Raw genomic sequence first — 15,620 nt, forward strand, 5'->3', positions numbered from 1 at the left:
GGTGTGTGATAGAACTTGGGTAACATATGACCCTAGCCTAGGAGACCACTGGTGGCAGAACTGTGCACAGGGCTCCCTACCTCAGATGTCCCAGCAGAGGAAGAAGAGGGAGTTCCCCTTGGGGTCAAGCAGGGTTCTCCAACTGTGATCCCAAATTAGGAAACCATCCTGGAGTCTACAAGGGTGGATTCTTGGGAACCCCAGGGACAGGAGAGGAGTTTGGAAGGGCCAACTAGAGAGGTAGCATCCACCATGTTATGGCAGTTGTAGATAGAAATCATAGTAGGAAGACCCAAAGTATGGATCTGAAATATGTTCTCAAAAGGGATCGCTCAAGAGGCAAAGAATTTGCCCCATATCCAGTGTAAACTTTCACCCAATCACGCACATACCTGACATGTGAGCTATTTACATGAGCCCTCTCCTCCTGTACTGGACCATGGAGTGCTCAGAAACCTTGGCCAGGTAGCAGGAGAGAGAAGAAAGTCATCATGGGACATAAAGAAGATTTTCCCTTCCCATGCACCCCCGCAGACATCCTTGCCCAAAGTTGGCTTGACTCAGGCAGGGAGGGTTATATCCTTGAAAAAGGCTAGAGTTCTGATGACCACACTGGTGTGGACATGTACATTCATTTAAATGTTCTGCACTTGACCTAACCAGACCCCAGGATATTTGGTACTGATTGGTACTGGTCCAGCCATGAAGAATCATAAGGAAAGAGCCACAGACACACAGGAAGGGAGTCAACATGTGGTTAACTCCAGTCTCACTCAGAATCTTTCATGGTGTAGGTGTGGTGACTTCTCTCACTGCTAAATTGGCAAGAATACATCCAGCATGCCCAGCTAATCTCCTCCCACTTTCTTTCTGGGAGCAAGCTTTGCAGAGGATGCAGCTGCTGCCCTGCCAGTCTTACTTGGCTATCTCCTGCCCCATTGTCCCAGGGATTCCCACCCTGGGCCAGCACACCTGTCTGTCTAATTGGGGAGCACACTTTTCTCAAGTGTGCCTTTCTCTCAATATCTTCCTACCATTAGTTGTTTTGCAACACCAAGGTCAGATCTGGTCTCCTTGTGTTCATTTTCTGTCTTATTTCTCAGACTTTTTCATCTTCAGACAGAAAAGACAGGTGTGATGTATCCAGTTTCCTGGATGCACAAACAACCCCCAGAGTGAGTTTCCTGGAGAGAAGGGATGAAGACAGAAGATGCTCTTGGATGGTAAACAGCTCAAGCATGGTGAGTGAAGAGCCCCATTCCACTGTGACTGAGGCACTGGTGCTCATACTCACAGGGTCTTAATAGGTCCCCTTCCACTCTAATGTCTGTGTCTATCACCTCCTGTTTCCTGTTATTGATTCAATGCCATGGAGACCTACTCTACCAAGCCCTTCCTAACTCTGTGCTGTGCCTTCCTATCGAGCTGTGGTGCTTCTTCACTCATTTCTACTCCAAAGACTGTTGAGACAGCTGTTACAGGACTTGTCACACTCGACCTTGGATCATGTAAGCCTATTGATGAACACATGAGGCCAACCCTGTGTCAGCTGGTCCTCTATTATCTTTATGTCCCCACCAGCACTTCTTCCATCTACCATGGGTACTCAGTATTTGCTGAAATTAGTTGAATAAAACTGACACTGTATTAAAGTGGGTTTTGCAGAACTGTGCAGAGGGACATGTACAGGCTGGGGTCAGAGAGCTGCAGGTTTCCTAACCCTGGATTTTCCTCTGATTCTTTGATTCTCCCATGTGATAATATCCTTCTCTGGATCTCCATTTACAACACAATGACAGATTGAATCAGTAACTCAGTCAAACGTCGGGGGCCATTCTTGGCCTCAGCACTCAATGGAAACTATTTCCATTTCCATTTTGACTGAAAATCAAATAACACAAAGAAAACTGTCATTATCTTGAGGTTCTTTGACAAGGGCATTTGGTTCTATTGGCCTTTGAGTCTTGAGTTACCAAAGAAATCTTTTAAAGAAGGTGGCCTATAAGGAAGTCCTTTAAACAGAGCAAGGGGAGCTATGTGTTTGCCACCAAAGGGAGAAAGTGCCAGGCGCACAGTAGAGCTCCAGCTGCACTCAGTGGGTCTGGGCCCCAAGGCCAAGCGGTTCCCATGGAGTCCCAGTCTCATGTTACGTTTCTTTCTATACAGTGAGAATAATGGTAATCAGAAGATCGACTTCCTTCTTAGAATTGTTTGAGCATTTATAAATAATAGAACATATAAAACAGGCTCAGGCCCCCAGAATGTGCCGACTGCTGCTGTTAGAATTAATTCTATGGGAAGAACAGCTCAGATCATCACTGCTGGTCTGTGGCTTTTCTGATTAATCCCTGTCTTTCATTTGTATTTGTTATATTTTAGAAATACCTTTATGTTTTTCTTTCCCATCTGTTTAACACAAATGGTTGCTTATATGTGGAAGTTAAGGAAGTGAAATGTCTCATCAGCAGATAACTCCAGCCCCTTTTGTTCTCCTGGTTGAATGAAAAGGCAGACACAGCAGTAGTCCTCAGTATGGTCTGGGATATTCTGCTAGACTCGCTGTGTCCCCAGCCTCTTCATGCACGAGGTGGTGCGCGCATCTCATGGAACTGAAATAATGCATGATATACAAACTTCTGCATAAAACATAAAACTGAAAGCTTGCTGTTAGGGACACTCACATCGGAAATAGGAGTACAGGGCAGACAGCAGGGTTCCATGACTGCAGAGTCCCCAGCCATACCCAGAGTCCCCAGACAGCAGGGCTATGGCCCCGTCCACAAAGTGGGGAAGGGAACACTCACTTAGCTCACAGGGTAGTTATGAGAACTTAAAAAATGATCTATTTTCTAGTTAAATTCTAAGTTGGTATAAAATGTTAAAATGTGTTATAATTATAAACCCTTGCCCTATTTTCTTCATATAAAGCATATAAAGTAGCAGAAAGGAAACACAGTCTTGAAAAATAATTGTCATGCCAGCTCCAACACAGGATAAATCAATTCACCTTGGCCAGGTGTACAATCAGATAGATGGACTGATAGAAGCATCAGTATGTTAATTACCACAAGAAGATGAAATGAGCACTACTTGAAGGCTTCCTCCAGCTCTGAAGCAATATGATTTCTATGTATATTCTACCTGCTTATAAATAAGATGGACCCTAACACTTTATGGCGATTGCTTCTTCCATCATGAATGAGATAGAACAAGGCAGGGCGATAGGAAGAATGGAAGGAACAAAACCAGAGAACTCTGGTTTGAATCCGGGCTCTTCTGAGATTTATCAACCTTGGGGGAAGTCATTAAACTCTCACGACCTTTGTTGCCACATTTGTGAAATGGGATATAAGGAACCTCATGGGGCTATTGTGAGAGGAGCAAAAGACACGAAAACATTCTGGTTCACTTGTTCTGTCTGCCCTTTAAAAAATGTCCAGTGGGCATAGAGCAAATGAAATAAACACTGAGCCCCCTTAGTTCTGCCTGGCTGGAGACACTGGGAGGCAGGGAGCTAAAAAGGACCTTTGGACATCGAGAGTCAAGTCTGTGGGCTTAATATGGTGCTGAGCAAAGAGAGAGAGGCTGAGCTGTAGGAGGCCCTCCTTTGACCACGTGGGATTCCAGATACAACTTGCGATCAGTTTTGTGAAGAATCCTGTGCGCATGCTCACTGGAGTACATTCCCTTAAGTGCCCACAGGAAGCCTGCTTCCCGAGGGTTGCTCCTGGAGAAGGGGAGATGTGATGTTTCTCTAGCAGGGACCCGGGCATTTCCTACTTCAAGCCGCAGAGTCTGAAGACTGAGAAGCAAAGTCATCTTAAACAGCTCACCGCCAGTTCTTCCAGCAGCCCTGGAATTCCCAGGGCCACAGCAATGGGGCATCATCTCCATCTGCTCCCTCTCTTCCTGGACAGGCCAGACCTGAAACTCCCAAGTGGTCTGGTTCCCCTTGGACTGTGAGCCACTGGGCCAATTGTCTGTAGAGTGGAGCTGGGGATCCAGGGTGTGTGAAGCTGATCTGTCAGGGTGTAGCAATAAGCTAGAAGGTCTTTGATTTATGCTTAATTTTAGCTCATCTAATGTTTACTTTAAATTTTGCAATGTTAATATATTAGCATAGTACTACATCCATATAATTTAGTGGTTATATATTACAGATATGATTTAGTTACTACTACACACAGAAACTAATAACATGAAAACTAATAGAAATATGCACTCAAAAATCACATTCCTAAATTGTATCCTTTTAGAAACCAAGACTACGGTATTTGCCTTTGAATTCCAAGCTTCTGGCACCATATCTGACAATAATGAAGGATGAAGGAATAAATTAACATACATATGCATATTTTGAGCAGACACTATGGGCAAGGTTCCGTTCTAGGCCCTTAGTAGATACATAATCTCATGGAGAAGACAGTCCTATAAGCAAACAGCCAGAAGATACTGGGTAAGTGCTGCTTGAGAATTATAATTACCATCTCATGGAAGCAAAGAGGAAATGATGTTTTTTAAGGTCAGGAGCAAGATTGAACTAGCATGTGCGGAAGGGAAAAATTGAATTGCGCTGTAAATGGAGAGAGAAGGAATTTTTCATATCTTTGGAGGAAAGCGGAGGGAGTGAATGTAGAAAATTGACAATTCTCCCTAATTCCCAGTAATTGGTTCAGAATTGGGCACATTTAGATACCTGCAAAAATAAAATCACCATTTCTAAACATGTGTTGGTTAGAATCATTATAGTTATGTGCAATAAAAATGTATCTCAATTGACTGAGAAATAATAATAATGCATAACTTAAATGGCTTGGAAGACTCAGGACTGAGAGTGTTTCAGCCACAGTTTGATCTAAAGGTTCATAATGCTATCAGTATCCCTATTTCATTTTGCTTAAGAGCTGAACTCTTTCTTCTATGATGGTTTTGTTCTCTGACTGGCTTCCTACCAAAACTGACTATGGCAATTTTGGTTCTCATATTTATACCCTACATCCTTCAGAGGCAAAAGGGGTCCTGTGTCGCTGAAGTCTAAGCAAGACCAACCCTAATTGCAGTTGGTTAGGTCACATTTCCATTCCTGAGTCACTATGATGGCCAGCACACAAGTCTAACTCTTGCAGACAGGTGGGCCGTGGTTTCTCCAAAGTCACATGGATCCCCAGTTGGAAACAAGAGTGTTTGCAATGAAGAACATGGGACAATTAACTGTCAGGGCAACAAGCAGACATCAACCACAGGTCAAACAATGCCATTTGACATTTGGCAAGGAATGCACATGTTGATTGTGAACTTTGCATTGTGAAAGCAAATTCAGCTGAATGCTTAAAAAAACAACCCTCCTAAATTTCCTCCCACAGTGCCTCTCCATTTCCTTGCATTTTGTCCCAATCCCTGGAATGAAACACAGTCAAGGGAGAGTGTCCACCATCATTTACCAACTCGACAGACAGAACTGTGCTTCCTCTCTTTTTTCTTCTTTTCTTTTCTTAAACATTTAGAAACACAAAACTTCGGGAACTAAAGCATAAAGTCACTTTTATTCCCTACCTCCTTTGTTTGATTATTCCACTGTTATCTTTTGCACTGAGAAATAGATATTTGTCTTATCTTGTTTAAAAAGAGCCCAAGTTCCTGGAAAGAGTGCAAGTATAAAATCACCCTCTTGCTCCACAGATATTGGCTTAAAAGACAGTGTGGTGCTTTGTGAAGAAATGAGAAGCTTCCCCCAAAAGGGATCCAGCCAGAGATATATCACCCACCACAGAAGCTAAACCCATTGGTGTGGTCCAAGCTTCTCCTGTATCTAATTCTTACCCTACGCCATGAGTCCTTTGGACACACACACACAAATCTCAGTTTCTATTTTGGAGACTGATTTTGTATGTAAAGTCACTAGCAGTCTCCTTTCTTCTGTGCTATTCTTAGCCCAAGGTTGCCTGACATTCAATAAATATTAAATGTGGCAATAATAATGATGATGATGACCATGTAAATAAATAAAATGAAATAATCCTTTTTAAGCCTTTCCCAGCTGTCTGCATTTATGATTTGAGAATGAAAGAAAAGTCATTTCGTGGGGTCAAGCAGAATATCTCTTGGCCTCTTCAGAGGGTATTAAGTCATAATCGATTTTCCAAAGTCAAATGGATAAAGCTGTAGTAAGATAGACCATCCTCAATGAGCACAGGGCCCATGCAGATTGCATGTCAGTGGTGTTCCTACAGATACAAACAGCATATTTTCCCTTTAACTTCCAAACAGAACACCTCACTCGCTCTGTACAAACCTTGATTAAAGTAGCATTAAATGTGGGCATTACTGATTTGGATATCTGTCTGCACTGTGAACATTTTCACCATAATCAGAGTTTATGCACTTTTACACTGGGCATAGAGCCTGACACATAGTAGGTGATCTTTAAATGTCTGTTAAATGAAGAATTAGTTTTGGTTTTGTTTTGCTTTTGAAATTAGTTTTGGTTTTGTTTTGCTTTTGATTAAGTTTCCGTGCATCTACTGCCAACTGGAGAAAGCAGACCAAATGAGCACTACTGTGTTGTAAGAGCACAATTTCAGGCAAAGATTACAAATTGCTTCCTCTTGCGGGCCAAACCCTGGGTTTAAGAGTCAGTTGGGCATGCTATGTTTGATTAGTGATGTCTGCCATGGACACAGGATAGTGGAGCAGTAGTGCTGTGCCAGAGAACTCCCATCCATGGAGACACTGTCTCCCCCAGCAGAGAGATGGTCTTTAAAAGGAAGCCACTGAAGGGCAACTGTTTCACTGATGTATCTGAATATACCAGAAGTGCTTAGCAGTGACTGGATTAAAGAGACCTAGGTGAATTGCATCTGTTGCATGTTTGCTTACAATTGCTTTTAAATGAAAGGGGTGAGTCTTCCTGCAAATACCCAATACAGAAAAGTAGTCTTTGGTCATTTGAGGATTTTCAGAATGTGAAAATGTAATGCCAACCAGCCAAGTCTTAGAGTTCTGCTATCATGCATGTATCATATTTGTAAATTAGGGAACAGTGCTCATGTGAAATAGACTGGGTTGCTATTTACCTTTAACACTCCGCAGTTGGCAGAGCAAGCACTGAACTTCTGATTGTCAAATAAAGACCAACTACAAACATTACCCCAAGGTCACTGCAACCCCGCATCACTTGCATCCGTATGTCTTCTGCTGGATCCATTTTCTGATGCAATGGTCCTGCAAACATCTTCCATTGGTTCATCCAGACCTCTGCTCTTGAGCTGAGAGCCTGTCTCCCATGTCCTTCAGACTCTGAGGTCAATCAAAAGGGAGCCCCAAGAGGAAGAGAAAGAAGCCAAGGCATTTCTACCACTGCATTCCTCCCAGTGAGATCACTTCAGGCTGGCTGGTCCCCTTTCAAGGCTGCCTGCTCACACACAGATCCCGGCCAGCCTTCCAGATTTCAGTGAGCTCCCCCTCTTCACCAGGACTTTGCCCTGGTAGGGGCCAGTGTTGCTGCTGCTAGTTCTGGTCTTTGCACCATCCTTTGTGGGTCCCTACCTCATCTTGAAATTGGCCCCCTTGTACGTAAATCCTGCTTGAATCCTAATTTCAATGTGCCATCTTTCACTTTGGCACCAGCAGCTTCAGAATGCTTCCTGACAGCTACGGCCTCGCCTGCCCCAGGTGATTTTGAACATAGCAGCTTAGCACAGCCCTGTGTTTCTCCCACGGAGATGCCGCCGATTCTGTCCACCTCGGATCCCCATGGCACATACCAGATACTTATTTTATGCATTGTCACAGTTACTCTGATGGTCCCATCAAGACAGACCCACTCTGATGAGAGGTAATACATTAAAACCTCAAAAATGAGAAGTTTGTGAAAACATTTTTATGATTTGTAGAAACCTGGAACTTTCTATTTCCAGAGAACAAGCATTTTAAAAATGTGAAGCTTTGCTTAGAAAAGTAATTTTTCTAAGGTTAGTAGGAAAAGTACTCATTTATTTCTTTTTTTCAAAATATATATGCACAAGGCATTAGGTGGGGAGGGTGAGATTTAAAGAAGACTCCAGACGTGACAACTATTCTTTTTTAAAAATATTTTTGTTTTAGTTGTAGGTAGATATAATACCTTTATTTTTATTTTTATCTGGTGCTGAGGATCAAACCCAAGGCCTCACACATGCTAGTACTCTGCTGCTGAGCCACAACCCAGCCCATGACTCCTAGTCTTAAATAACCTGATGTATAATTAAATAAACAAGCAAACACATAGGCCCATACACTCTTGACCCCTAAAATCATGACATGCTTTTAGGTGTTGTAGATAGATAGATGATAGATAGATAGATAGATAGATAGATAGATAGATAGATAGATAGATAGATAGATAGAGATCAAGATATATTACTTGTCAAAACTCTAGTTTTAGGCAGTTTAGGATCCATGACACGTTAAGTGGAAAGTGTAGAGAGTTCCCATAACTCCACCTCACACAGCACAACCTGCCCCATTATCAACAGTCCTCCTGGAGTGGTACTTTGTTTATAATTGATGAACCTGAATGGACACTTCATTATTATCCAAAGCACACAGTTTACATTGGTGTTCAACCAAGGCGTTGCTCATTTTATGGGTTCAGCAAATGGATAATGATGGATATCCACCATGTTGAGTAGAAGTAGAGTACTTCTTTTTTTTTGTAAACAAATGGGATACATGTTGTTTCTCTGTTTGTACATGGAGTAAGGCATACCATTTGTGTAATCATAAATTTACACAGGGTAATGTTGTTTGATTCATTCTGTTATTTTTTCCCTTCCCCCCACCCCTCCCACCCCTCTTTTCCCTCTATACAGTCTTTCCTCCATTCTTGCCCCCCTCCCTAACCCTAACTCTAACCCTAACACTAACCGCTCCCACCCCCCATTATGTGTCATCATCCACTTATCAGCGATATTATTCGTCCTGGGTTTTTTGAGATTGGCTTATCTCACTTAGCATGATATTCTCCAATTTCATCCATTTGCCTGCAAATGCCATAATTTTATCAGTCTTTATAGCTGAGTAATATTCCATTGTATATATATACCACAGTTTCTTTATCGATTCATCAATTGAAGGACATCTAGGTTGGTTCCACAGTCTGGCTATGGTGAATTGAGCAGCTATGAACATTGATGTGGCTGTATCTCTGTAGTGTGCTGATTTTAAGTCCTTTGGGTATAAGCCAAGGAGTGAGATAGCTGGGTCAAATGGTGTGTCCATTCCAAGTTTTCTGAGGAATCTCCATACTGCTTTCCAGAGTGGCTGCACTAATTTGCAACCCCACCAGCAATGTATGAGTGTACCTTTCTCCCCACATCCTCGCCAACACCTATTGTTGCTTGTATTCTTGATAATCACCATTCTAATTGGGGTGAGATGGAATCTTAGGGTGGTTTTGATTTGCATTTCTCTTATTACTAGAGATGTTGAACACTTTTCCATATGTTTGTTGATTGCTTTTAGATCTTCTTCTGTGAAGTGTCTGTTCATTTCCTTAGCCCATTTGTCAATTGGGTTATTTGCATTCTTGGTGTAGAGTTTTTTGAGTTCTTTATAGATTCTGGAGATTAGTGCTCTATCTGAAGTATGATTAGCAAAGATTTTCTCCCACTCTGTAGGCTCTTTCTTCACATTGCTGATAATTTCCTTTGCTGAGAGAAAGCTTTTTAGTTTGAATCTATCCCAGTTATTGATTCTTGCTTTTATTTCTTGTGCTATGCGAGTCCTGTTGAAGAAGTCTGGTCCTAAGCCGACATGTTGAAGATCTGGACCTACTTTTTCTCTATAATCTGCAGGGTCTCTGGTCTGATTCCAAGGTCCTTAATCCATCTTGAGTTTAGTTTCATGCATGGTGAGAGATATGGGTTTAGTTTCATTCTGTTGCATATGGATTTCCAATTCTCCTAGCACCATTTGTTGAAGAGGCTATCTTTTCTCCATTGCATATTTTTGGCACCTTTGTCTAGTATGAGAAAATTGTATTTATTTGGGTTTGTGTCCGTGTCCTCTATTCTGTACCATTGATCTACCTTTCTATTTTGGTACCAATACCATGCCGTTTTTGTTACTATTGCTTTGTAGTAGAGTTGAAGATCTGGTATTGAGATACCCGCTGCTTCGCTCTTTCTGCTAAGGATTGCTTTGGCTATTCTGGGTTTCTTATTCTTCCAGATGAATTTCATAATTGCTTGCTCTATTTCTGTAAGATACATCATTGGGATTTTAATTGGAATTGCATTGACTCTGTATGGCACTTTTGGTAGTATGGCCATTTTGACAATATTAATTCTTCCTATCCAAGAACATGGGAGATCTTTCCATCTTCTAAAGTTTTGAAGTAGAGTACTTCTGCTGCCATAGCAATCCTCTGAATTCTGCCCATTCATCCCTCCCTCCCCCACTAATCCTTAGCAACCATTGGTCTTTCTCCTTTCTCCATAGTTTTGCCATTTTCAGAATGTAATACACCTTGAATGAAGTATGTTACCTTTCACTTAGTAAAATACATCTAAGTTCCCCTTATGTCTTTTCACAGCTTGATAGCTCACTTCTTAGCACTGCATAATATCCCATGGTCTGGATGGAACACAGTTTTATTTATCTACTCATCTACTGAAGGACATTTTGGTTGCTTCCAAGTTTGGGCAATTATAAATACAATAGCTATAAATATTATGTTAAGTTTTTATGCAAAAAATGTTTAACTCCACTGAGCAAAAACCAGGGATTGCTTAACACATGTAAATACCAAAGATTGCAATCCCTGAAATGTACACTGAGTATGTTTAGTTTTGTTTAAAACATTGCCAAACCTTCCTCCAAAGTGGTGGGCACCATTTTGCATTCCTGCCAGCACTGAGTTCCTGACACCCTGCATCCTCACCAGCATCTGGTGGCATCAGTGTTCTGGATGAAGATCATTCTAATAGGTGTGTGCTGGTATCTTGTTGTTGCTTTAATTTGCATTTCCCTGATGACATTTGATGTGGAACATCTTTTAATATGCTTATTTGCCATCTGTATATCTTCTTTGGTGAAGTGTCTATTAAGGTCTTTGGCCCATTTCTCAATTGGGTTGTTCATTTTCTTATTATTTCTTTTTAAAGAATTGTTTGGCATTCCTGTAAGCCCAACTAGAGAGGCTGGAGACAGGAAGAGCACAAGTTTGAGGCCAGCCTGGGTAGTTCAGCAAAATGATGACCTAGTGCTTACTCTCAAATTAAAATGTTCAAAAAAGAGTTTGGGATGTAACCCAGTGGTAGAACACTTGCTTTAACACATGTGAGGCTCTGTTTCAATTCTCACCACCAAATTGTTTTTTAAAAAGCATTATTTGTCCATTTTGGATAATAATCACTTATCCAATATATCTTATGCAAACATTTTCTCCAGGTCTGTAACTTGTCATCTCTGTCTAGAAAAACCAATGCCTGAGTTCTGGATGAGCCTTTTTGCAAGGTGAACCTTCTAAGACGAGCAGTGGTGACAGGCTCTTGTCCCTGGGGCATTCTTGCCAAAACTTAACTTCTGCCTTCTCAGCACATTCAGGGCCCCTCTGTGTTCTCTGTTTCCAGTAAGTTTTACCTTTGACACTATGTGTGTGAAAGCTGTTTCACTTTCAGCTCAGTGTTTTCTCACTGGAAATGATTTTGTCCCAACTGAGGGAACAGATATTTGACATAGCTAAAGACATCTTTGGGAGGGGGGGTCACTATTGACTGAGCCAAAGATGCTGCTAAATGTTTATCTTGCAAATCCAAGGACAGTCACCAAAAACAAAGAATTATCTGTCCCCAGATGTCAGTAGTACTGGGGCTGAGAGACCAATGCAGATCCATTGCATGTGTGGGTCTCCACACTCCAGCTCTACTGACAGGATTCCTCACTGTGCTGCTCATTCCTGCTGCCAGATTTTTAGCTTTAATGGCTTCAGGTTGGCCATTTACTTAGCCAAAATATTTAAATGATCTGAGTTTCAGTTACTTGGAAACACATTGAACCTCTCAGAGCTTAATTTCCTCATCTTTGAAGGCCTCTTATGAAAATTAAATGAGATAATGTGGAGGGAGTTTTACCAATTCCATCTCCAAGCTCTTTGCAAAAACACATTTGCCATAGTTCTGTCAAACACAGAGAAAAGACACCTCTTCCTACTCATGGCTAATGAGACTAAACATGTTTAAACAGCCGGTTCTCATTACACAAATCAAAATGCTCGCCCAAACTCTTCTATAAATGCTCTGCAAAAAAGGTCTGATTCTCGGCCTCCAGTGTTTGTGTTTTACATGTAAAAATAAGGTCCCAGCCTACAGAGTGTGTTTTTCCCCCACTTCTTTTTTAATAGTTGTATTTCCAGCTGGTTTTATTTAAGGCTATGTTTTTGATCTCTTTTCAATTCTGGGCCCTGATCCAACTTGGCTGTCAATATTTCAAAAGCTCCCTGGGAGAGAGCCTTCATGGAAGCTGGCCCCATGCCAACCAGGAGAACTGGTCTACCCCCTCTGAGAGTTGGCAAGTGTGCCAGCATTTCAGACCCATCACCGCCATGCAACAGCCAGGAAAGGATCTGTCTACAGTGATGCTGCTCAGGGCACTGTAGACTCATAAATCTTAGACCTGGAAGTGTTTGTATCATTAACTGAGTCCATCAGACTCATTTAACAGATGACAATACTGAGGCTTAGAGAAGGGAAGAGGCTTAAAGAGAAGATGTAGCTTCTGGTTCTCTCTCCAGTCCCTGAGCTACAATGCTGTTTCATATCCATGATAGGATTAAAACAATGAAATGAAGTGGAACTTTATCCTCTAAACCCGTGAACTTTTTCTTGCAATGAAACATTCACAAAGTATTTCTATGTTGTTCTCAGCCTTAGTCCTACATCCATCCCCTCATACCTTTTCACCGAAACACTCCTCATATCAGTATCCATTTGGGAACATTTTATAACACCAATTTCCACCAGGGAATTTCCAGTCATCTACCTACTGCCAGCTACCAGTCATATTCTAAACTTGTCCTTAGCGGTGTCCCCGCCATCTTCCTTCTGCCTTCCATTCCAACCTGTCAGTCCACCAACCTCCTGACCCTTCATCCAACAATTCATCCTCCACCTTCTCTGATCACCAATCCATTAATCAAGCACTTTCACAATAGCAATCTAGGACACCCTCCCCATCCTCCCTTCATGCTTTAATTGGGTTTAAATATTGACTGCAGGGCTGGGGATGTACCTCCATGGTAGAGTGCTTGCCTAACATTTGTGAGGTGAGGCCCGGTGTTCAATCCACAGCACCATAAAAAATTGACCACGTAAAAATAAATTTAAAATTGTACATGAAAAAATAGCACAGACACAAATCAAGACACAAACAATAAACAGGAAAATATTTGCTAATTATATTATTGGACATCCTGGCTAATATCCAAAACATAAGCTGATCTCCTTGAACTCAATAATAAGTCACTAAGAACCTAGTAGAAAAATGAGAAAAGTCTGTACAGAGGCAGTTTTGAGAGAAGATAATGAAGCTCCTAACAGCCTGAAATCAGCCACAAATAAATACATTTAAATAGAATCTTCAAAGAATATCATTTTTAAAACTATTTTTTTTCACAAAGATTCCATAGTTTGATAATACCTACATGTGGAGAAACAGTTTTATTCTCTGGTGATAGAAGCTTATGTTGGTACAACTTCAGGGAAGAATAGATAGCACATCCTATTAAATTAAAGCTCAAATAAATCTAACTCAGCAATTTCAGTTGGGAAGTTATTCCACAGATAAACTTGCATACATGTGAAATGACATGTGTTCAACAATGCCCAATGTTGCTTTGCTTTATTTTTAACAGCAACTGATTGGATTTGGCCTAAATCTTCAGTAATGGAAAGTGGATTCAATACAAGCAGAACTAGAATAACAATGTTATATTGAACAGTCATCAAAAAGGACGAGACAATTCTATATGCAGATTTGGAATGGTCTGTGATATATTTTAAGTGGAAAAATCCAGAATTAGAAGCATATTTTTAGTATGCTCCCATTTATGTAGAAAAATTTAAAACAGGTGCATAGTGGTTTTACATGCACGGAATATCTATGTAAGATGACAAGAGAAATCGGTAATTCTAGTTGTTTCTGGAAAGGAGAACTGGTAAGTTGAAATTGGGCCTGAGGGAGAAAGAGAATTGCATTTTACTGCATTCTTTTACCTGTTTGACTTCTGTACCGTACAGGTTATCTTCAAGAGCTTAATCAAAAGTAGTGGGATAGAGAAGTTAACGAACGAATAAGACACCCCTTAGTGACTTTTGTACCATCCTATTTTAATTTTCTGCATAAAATTTATAACTCATAATTGTCTTTTTTAATGGTTAGTGCATATTTCTACCACTGGGATGTGAGCTATGGAAGAATAGAAAGCAAATCTGCAAGAGATATCCTGCCACAAACTCTTTATGTGAATTGGAGGTAGGAGTCTCTCCAAGTGAACTCAGAGCCCACAGCTGGGGGCGTGTCGTGGTGTGTGGAATTTCACCTTCTGCTTAACATTTATGCAGGGCCCAGCATGCAGAAGCATATAAGGCTACCAAATTTTGGGTTTACTTCATTTGCCCCCAAGCATTAGAGCAGTGTCTTCTACACAGCGCAAGCTCAGTGTTTATTTGTAAAATGACTCAATGCGTAGGGCAAAGCATTGACCTCACAGGGAACCTAAACTATTAAATGGGCAACACAGTTCTCTGAAGGGAGCTGAGGCGTGCATGCTCCTCAGTTCATTCACTCCCTGTTCCTGATCTCCACCTTCTGCTGCCTGGTGTGCAGAGTCTTGAAAATCACTGCATATTGTTTTTGAATATTTGTATTGGTGAATCACAGTTACACTGAACAGTAAGATTCATTGTGATATGACCATAACTGCACAGAGTATAATTTGGTGTATTTCTTTCTTTTTTTTTTCTTTTAATTTTGGTCTCCCTGGGACAGAAGGTAGGTTCATCCTTATTACCCCATCCTGAACAAATCTGGAAGAGTCTCTCCCCTGAATTCAAGACTCAGTTTAATTGCACTAGTTTTAGCCATCAACATAAGAACTGATTTCCATTTGGATCAAACCGAGAGCTACTGATAAAAAAGAATGTGTGCCTGGAAAAAGACAATTTGGTAAAATTGTTTTGAAAATATGTATCATACATGCCCTGGCTCCGCTGACCAGGACATGGTAAGTCAGTTCACATGGCACCTGTCACCAAGGAGTCTTAGGCGTTGGAGGAACCTCAGGCCAGCTTTCTCTCTTCACCTTTCCTTCTAGCACACGTTTCTTAAAGCTGGGCCCCTTCATCTCCCTCAGGACTTCTGTTCCTGCTCTGTGTCACTTGACAGCTAGCTGGCTGCTCCAACCTAGCCTTCTTAACCTCACTTACTGCTTCTAATTTTATCTCTTCTCAGAATAATCAAAGGTGACCAGGGAAAATCATAAAGCCAAATGTGTAAGTAATGTGAGGTTTTCATTCACCAACACTAAATTTCTAAGCACTCATTCCCAAGCTATAATGCAGCTCAACATCTCTGTGATAAGA

The sequence above is a fragment of the Sciurus vulgaris genome (genome assembly GCF_902686455.1).
Source record: "Sciurus vulgaris genome assembly, chromosome: 9".
Taxonomy (NCBI): domain Eukaryota; kingdom Metazoa; phylum Chordata; class Mammalia; order Rodentia; family Sciuridae; genus Sciurus; species Sciurus vulgaris.